We start from the raw sequence: 8,071 nt of genomic DNA, 5'->3' as shown, positions 1-8,071 counted from the left end.
TTCCAGGTGCTTTGCAATGCAGGGAAGAAATAGAATGATGTTTGTTGACTTTTGGTCAGCATGTATCACTATTGATTTTAAACAGGGAAACAAGGAAATGGTACTGTATATTTGTTGCTCTCTGATTCAGTAGTGAGGTTGTGTTACCCGATAGCCAGAAGAGGGCAACAGAGAAGCACAGTTTGTGATACCTGAAGAATTTGAAATACTGATTATATGTTTATAAAAAAGAAGAAGAAAAGAAGAGCCAGGAGGGTAGGTTGTTCAATTTACTAGTGGAGACCTGTCTGTGATGGATCACCGAGCAAACAAATAGTCAAAGAAAGATAGGGGAAAAGACCTTGCATTGTGTCTCAGTGTCTTTTTTTTTCTCAGCGTTACGTATGATAACTTAGCAAGAACTTATTGCTAACTGGATGGTAAATGGACTCAGGAACGAAGTGGGTGATGCAGGAATGCACTCTTTGGAAGGAATAGAAGAGGAGGCATTTCAAAGATCCTGCAGGTGACTGAGGTGAGCAAACTAAAAGCTTCTCTTTCAAGTGAGATAATAGGCATTCAGCTGACTATATCAAAGACATGAGTAAACTGAGTGGTTGAAATGCTGTGAGATATCTGCTTTTTAAGCAAGCTGTGATGACACCAATATTGTCCTGAAAGTCAGGAGAGTGATGATGCAGAAGTAAGCATCTCCATCCATGCTTACCTACAATATTCAGGCGGTAAAGCAAGTAAATGGTTATTTGTTTGATATAGAATATTTCTTGTTAGAACTATTGAAAAGGTGGTTAGCATTTTCCAAGGTTTCTGCATGGAGGTGCCTCATCTGTAGTTTACAGAGGCACATATATAGGTGGAGTGACTATTATTGTGCCTTTGTGAGTGGATTTTTGTTGAGCTTTGTGAGAAATCTGAGCTGGAAGTCTGGAGAAATTCACTCCCATGCTTTTGAAACACAGTGGGAATGTTCTCGGGTTTTACAAACACTTTCTCATGAGAAAGGTACCGGGATGTGAAAACAAAGCACACAAAGATAATGAAAGGCCAGAGTTGAGTCACAGAAATCAGAGGGCTTTGTGAAAAAAGGAGAAACTGAGGGACAAAAGTTGAGAAATAAACGTGAAACGCTTTTCTATTGTCACAGTCAAGGCTAGTGGAATAGTAACATTTGGAAAATGACCCCAGGACTCTAGGAGCCAGTTAAGCTGCACAGGTTATCAGATGATACACTTCCACTTCAACAGCCACCTGTATCACAGAAGTGACTAAGAGGAAATATTTGGGATGTGGAAGATCAAGAATAGGAGCATCAGTATTCTAAGGATATCATGCTAAAAACACAAGGGTATCTAGAGGTCAGGCAGCAAGTACCCATCTGAAACAAGACGGACTCATCATCAAAGAAGAGGGGTAGGAGAACACTCAAAAATACCCACTAGCTTTGAAGGACAGGCAAAGCAAAACTATCTAATGTTATATCCCCATTGAACTTGGGTATTAGGAATTCAGTATCCTGGAATTCCTATCAGAGGGAGATGAAACATAACATTTATAAAGTATGTTGGTAGTAATAGTTTATATGGGAATATCTGTGAATCTGAAAGTTACAAGTTCAAGTTCAAATTCTTAATTTTTTTCCATTTACCTTGTTTCCTGTGCTATAATGCTTCTCGCAGAGCCCAAAATCCTATAGTACAGCAGATAACAGAAATTACAGATGGGCTTGAACCAAATTTCAGATACAAACACACCTGAACTTTGGGATTCAGGATTTGGATCCAAACTCTGCAGTTCAAAATCTTCTCTTATGGAAGTTATTAGTAATTCATCTGAAACTGGAAGTTCTCTGAAAGTCTTACAATCAAAATTCTGTAACAGCTGATGTTTGTTTGTGATGCAGTTACCATGGTTGCATTCTGTTTGGTGGAGGATTTCCCCCAGGGCCAGATTTCTATGAATGTGAGCATGGAGAAATTTCCACTGTTATAGAGGAGTGCAGAGTAGTTTAGTTGTAAGAGCTGAGAAATGGGAACCATTACTAGTTCTAATCCTAACTTGGCTTTGCCAGTGACTCACTATGTGGCTTTGGGGAAGTAATTTAATCTCTCTGTGCTCAGTTTATTCAGCTGTAAAATCGGCATAATACCCAGAGTAAAGGCCAAATTGTGACTGGCACTGCGTGGATATACAAGAAGCAGAGTGAGAATACTAGAAGCCTTCCTCCTCAGCACCGCCATCAGTGGTGCTCTATGAAGGGCTCAGACAACGTGGTTGTGAAATCCTGCAGGAGGTGTGAAATTGTCCCTATATCAGTGCTGGGTGCGAAAGTGTCTTTGCTGGCTTAACTTGCATGAGTAGTCTAGAAATTTCAGAGACTCCACTCAGATTCCAGAATCTATCCTGCTAATAAATGTATTAGTTGTCACATATACCAGTCTCTTTAACAACATGTGAGGTAGCCCCTATTGTCAGGCATATCAATGTGCACATGAAATGTCCCAAGCATTCGGGGTCATTTACTGCTGTACTGCGGCAGAACTAGGATTGCTATTTCAGCCTCTTGCTGAAACAGCAATTTTCTCCTTTCCTGATGAGTGGTGTGTGTTTCTTTCAGATGCCTGTAGATTTCCCGACCCCGCTTTTCTACACTTTATACCCCAGCCCCTACCCCTGAAGGCTCTGCTTGCTGGCTCTCATCCTCCCAGTTAAGAAGGACTGGATGGAACACTCTTCAGCAGATGACAGTTCCACACCTTAATTAAGTGGAGAGTTACTGTTGAGTGATATGAGGCATTTCCTCCTCCCCTGGAGCCAAAGGTGCTGCCACAGCAGCATTCCCAACCTTTTCCAGCCTGGGGCATGACAGATCAGTGCTGGCCACTGAGCCGAAGTTTACTGCATGGCAACACAGCGTGCTACCACTAGGCCACCAGGCCACAAAGGGAGTCATGTTAATCAGAGCAAGGCAGCTTTAGATATTCTCCATATTGGCTCTATTAGCGGCAACATAGAGGAGCCAGACATTTCAGGAAAACACGTACATCATTTTGTTTGTTCTGGTGCAGGAGGGGGCAGGGGAAGCATCCAGTCCACCCATTTTTATTATTATTATTTCCTACATTCATAACTTAAGCCTGTGCTGTCTTTTTTTGTTGTTCCTTGCTCCTTACAGATTACCCTGATGAAAGCACTGATGACTTTTTTTGGTGGGGGGGGGGGAGGTCCCCCCTGCATTATTTTTAATGCCTTGAAAATGAGAAGTAGAAAATAAAATATAGCTATTTACAATAAAAAACAATGTCAGTGGAATAGAATCCTCACAGATTTATTTTTCTCATCCCTGGAAACATTTGGTTAGCCTGCTTAGGTGGGTTAACAGAGAGACTCATCAGAATGCAGCAGTTGAGCCAACTGCAAAGAGAAGCAACCGTTACAAGGCAATAATCCCTGCTCAGACAGAAGAGTGAGTGCTCGCAAATGTATTTGTATCATAAAGTTTGATCTGGTATCTGAGAAGCCTCCGCGGTTGTTGATTCCTTCCATTTTATCAACGACAGTTTGGGGAGAGGGAGAACTTGGAGGAGACTTCAGTTAAAGTATCTCAAATAACCCCAAATTTTGAAAAGATTAAGGTCAGGATCAGGTTCTATTCTCAGTAGAATAGTTTGACCATCTGTAGTGCCCTCACTGCTGCTGGCACTAGTTAGCAGCCTTATAGGCCAATTTAGGCTGAGTTTTTCAAAGCAATCTAGGGTGCTTAGACACACACACATTCCATTCGTTTTAGCCATAACCAACCTAGACTATTTTGGAAATCTGAACCTTACATATGACAGTAATGGACATAATATAGATACATAGAGAGAGTGGGGGGAGGGGACAGGTACCTAGAGAGGCCGGTAAGTTGATGGTGGTTATGATGATATAAGAGAGCGAGAGAGAGTGCTCTAAGCCGAGAGCACAATAACCAAATAAACCTGGGGCCTGTAGTACCCTCTTACCCACATAGACATGGTCCTTCTCAGCTCACAATTGAAGCACACAGGCAGTGTGGGAAAGCCTACAGTGCTGTATCTGTGTTGTAGATCAGTGGTTCTCAACCAGGGGTATTGTGTACCCCTGGGGGTACACAGAGGTCTTCCAGTGGGGTACATCAGTTTATCTAGATATTTGCCTAATTTTACAACAGGCTACATAAAAAGCACTGGAAAACTCAGCATAAATTAAAATTTCATCCAGATAATGACTTGTTTATACTACTCTCTATATACTATACACTGAAATGTAAGTACGGTATTTATATTCCAATTGATTTATTTTATAATAAGCAATTTTTCAGTAATAGTGTTCTGTGACACTTTTGTATTTTTATGTCTGATTTTGTAAGCACGTAGTTTTTAAGTGAGGTGAAACTTGGGGTACGCAAGACTAATCAGCCTCTTGAAAGGGGTACAGTAGTCTGTAAAGGTTGACAGCCACCATTGTAGATGGAGCACTTCAATCTGCAGGGCTGTGGCACCTCTCACTGATCCTAAATTTCACTTTTATGGTAAATAGTAATTTAAAATGGAGAGGAAGAAATTATTTCCTGAATCTGCTGCAGCCATGGTAAAGCAAAAGCACCACACAGAAGAAGAGTCTAATTAGGACAGTATAAGTGGCTTGATATGGGATGGAAAATCATGTTCTTCTTAGTAAGGTCTTTATTGTGGTCATATATTCTGCAACAATTTCCCACGCTTAACTGAGGTATTCTTTTTAAACATGGCCTGGCTGTGGAACCTTTTTGGGGGGCTTGTTCCTTGAAGAATCCTGGGGTAGGGAAGGGGTAGGGAGGAAACCCAGTAGTAGAACATTCAGTAGAATAATTCTGTCTGGCATGCCAGCACTCTGATCAATCATTCTGAGCCAAAAAAGGTCCTAAGCAGCCAGGTGTGATTATGTGATATGTACCCCTTGAAATTTCCTGTCATTGTCGATGTCTGAGAGTCAGTTTGTTTCAGTGCATCGTCTTGTGTGAATGTAAGCTGATGAGGGATCCACAGGTGCACCCGCATGTTGGGCAGATGTGGGCACTGGTTTTTGCTGCAGGCAGACTGTTTTCTTTACTCACACTTCTTTTTGGCTTTTTCTGTTCTGCTGTTCTCAATGGCTTTAACTGCAGACGAATAGGTCTGCCACCATCCTGATCTGTCCACAGCAGCAGCAGCTTCCGGTGTGTTGGGGATGACTTGGCCAACTTTTAGGTGAGCTTTGAAAGTGTCCTTATGCCATTTTTATTGGCCTCCCAGTGTATGTGCCCCTGTTTTCAACTGTCCATAAAATGGGACTTTGGGGAGTCGTGTGTCATTGATATGTACGAGGTGACCAGCCCAGCTAAGTTGCACCTGTATCATTAGGGACTCAACGGTAGTCATGCAGAACTAGTCCAGGACTTCAATGTTTAGTATCCTATCTGACAATTTGAAGTTACAGATGAGATGCAGACCGTGCATGTTAAAATGCTCTAATTGCTTCAAGTGCCTGCTATAAAGTGTCTGTGTTTCACAGCTATAAGAGTGCTTAACACGATTGCATGATAGACACTAATCTTGGTGTGAACTCAAATACCTCAAAGACTTCCAGGGGGGAGAAACCCAGTAGTAGAGCATTCAGTAGAATAATTCTGTCTAGCATCACAGAACATTCTGCTCAATCATTGCGGGCCAAGAAAGGCCCTAAGCAGCCGTGTGTGTGTATATGAAATGTACGTAGTTCTCAGTTGGTTATGATCATATATCTCTTTGAAGCATAGTCATAGATGGCAGGACTGCAGTGAAAAATTCCATTGAGATGCTACTTTCTGTTTTAATTTGTGCATATGATGAGTCTCTTTCTCTTGCTGTTCCTAAAATGTTCATAGATGTCTAGGAGCTGCAGTGTATTGATGCATTTCTTTTTTTACTTCTGAAGACTTGGGTTCCCATTAAGGTTTAGGTCACAAGTAGAGATGGGCCCTTCCGCTGAAGTTTGGCTCCAGATCAGAATCCAGGGTTCCAGAGACAGGCCTATGGTGTGATTTTCAGATTCAGAGCCTTCCCAACATTTGGAACCAGTATTCTTCTTCAGACCCAATTCTAGTTGTAAATCTAGTTGCGGTTAAACCACTTCACAAAGTCTCCACATAGTTTGCCGCTGTTTGACATGATTGACAGTCTGTACTATAGAGAGGTACAAAATTGGACTAACAGAGGAACAGGGGCAAAGGAGAGAGGGGTGGGAAGCCAGGAAGTGTTGGAGGGTCAGATTAAGGTCTATTGGCAGAACTGTGTGCAGAAGCATTCCTGGTGCCCACCATTTTGCTGCCTGGCTCTTGCTAGTACTGTTCTTCATTTTTTAAATGCCCAGACACCATGGTAATGAGAGAGAGAGAGAGAGAGAGAGAGAGAGAGAGAACAGATCTGTGCTCCCTTCATGAGAACATTACCAGTCCAATAGGCACCAACCATGTGAAAAAACATGGTATGTTTGTGCACTGGCCCTTGTATACTGCTGATGTAATATTTGTTTCATTGTTATTGATATTAAAACCAGGGAAAAGGCCTCGGAAGTTAAGCCAAACATGTTTTTGCTCTGTTAAACTCTGATAGGTCGTTAGCTGCTGAGTGACCTTAGTGAACCTAAGGATGTTGCTTGTCTTTGAAAAGTCATAAGCAGTGGCTGAGATTAATGTCGGTTGGAATGACAACCAGTGAGTGACAAGCACATTCCTGTGTCTCATCCAAATCTGAAGTCTCACATCTGAATGGCTCACACATGGGATATGTGCTAAGATCCTTTTATTTCAGTGATGTTGTCAGTCAGGCCCTGAGAACCATCCTTGGCAACATTATTATTTCTGAGCTTCCTTGTTTCCATTATTCTGATGTCAACATTGTGGGGTTACTTTGAATTAAATTTGAGGGGGTGTTCAGTACATACGTACACGGTGCCTTCATCTCACTCTCCTTTCCCTCCTCAAGAGTGTTCCATTTTGATAATCACCCTATGAGCATGTGCAAGCTGAGCCTGGGCTAGTTCATCTACATGCCGACAGATCTCTGCACATGTTCTTCCACAGAATCTGGCAAATCTTTGGGTTGTTTTCTGGATGCGAGGGGGTTATATTTTATGGTTTGGGTTATCCACCCATATTCTGAGTTGAACCTAGGCTAGAGATGCGCTTGGGCCACTAACTTTAGATTCAGATCCAAACTTCCCAGAGTTCCTGGCACTGGGACTCAGAGTTTTTATTTGGCTCATTATAAAAGTAGGGTCCAGCTACAACGTTGGGATCTGGATCTGAATATGAACATCACTTGCATTCTGAGGTGTTCATGCAAATACACTGGCTTAATGTCTCCAATGACTCTAATACCTACTACTCGTTGACAGCTGAAGGAGCGCTCCTTCACCTAAAATGGTAGAGGACAGTGGTTTTATTGCTGAAGAGTCCTGGGTTTGATAACAGCTGATGACCATGTTGTTTGTAGGTATGCAATTACAGTATGTTACATTCAGAGGTGGAGTTTGGCCTCATTTCTAATCAAGATCTGTGGGGTCTGAGCAGGCAGAGTACTGGACAGGCTGCATAACCCCAACCCTTGAATATTCGTTTTTTGTAGAGCAGAGTAAACATTTTCTTCTCCCAAATGCCTTGGTAGTTTCCTTCTCCAGCACACTCAGCCTTAGGCTTGCAGGCCTAAATCCAACCCGAGTTCTAGTCTTTCAAGCATCTAATTAACTGCATACATTTGCCCACCTGGAAATAAAACAGTACTTATTCAGGGAAAAAGAACAATAAATCTGGGTCTAGTGTTTAGAATGCAAATTAGGAATTAAGAAAAAAGCAGCTGAAGCTACTGTTAATCCTTCAGTCAATCCAGCCCCTTTCACAAGCACTTAAAAGAAATCCCTTAAAAATAAAAAAATTGGACTTTTTATGACAGTTGAAATCCATGCATTAAATGACACCTGCAATCCTAGCCTTGGAAATAGGGAATTTCAGTCCCATAAGGCAGACCTTGTGTCTTTACTTTCCAACCTGAAGCGG

At 41.9% G+C, this 8,071-nt stretch overlaps 1 long non-coding RNA gene across 1 annotated transcript in view; it reads left to right on the top strand.

The window, feature by feature from the left end:
* The first annotated feature begins 299 nt into the window (after nucleotides 1-299).
* The window catches only part of LOC141981590 (uncharacterized), a 198,855-nt gene continuing 191,083 nt past the window's right edge, over nucleotides 300-8,071 (top strand). Inside the window, exon 1 of the long non-coding RNA XR_012637845.1 lies at nucleotides 300-514. This is a non-coding gene — a long non-coding RNA (uncharacterized LOC141981590). The remainder of the gene's footprint in view (nucleotides 515-8,071) is intronic.

Source organism: Natator depressus, chromosome 2 (assembly GCF_965152275.1).
Source record: "Natator depressus isolate rNatDep1 chromosome 2, rNatDep2.hap1, whole genome shotgun sequence".
NCBI lineage: Eukaryota > Metazoa > Chordata > Testudines > Cheloniidae > Natator > Natator depressus.
The sequence above is the reverse complement of the archived record's forward strand: the minus strand, read 5'-3'. Positions and strand labels throughout refer to the sequence as shown.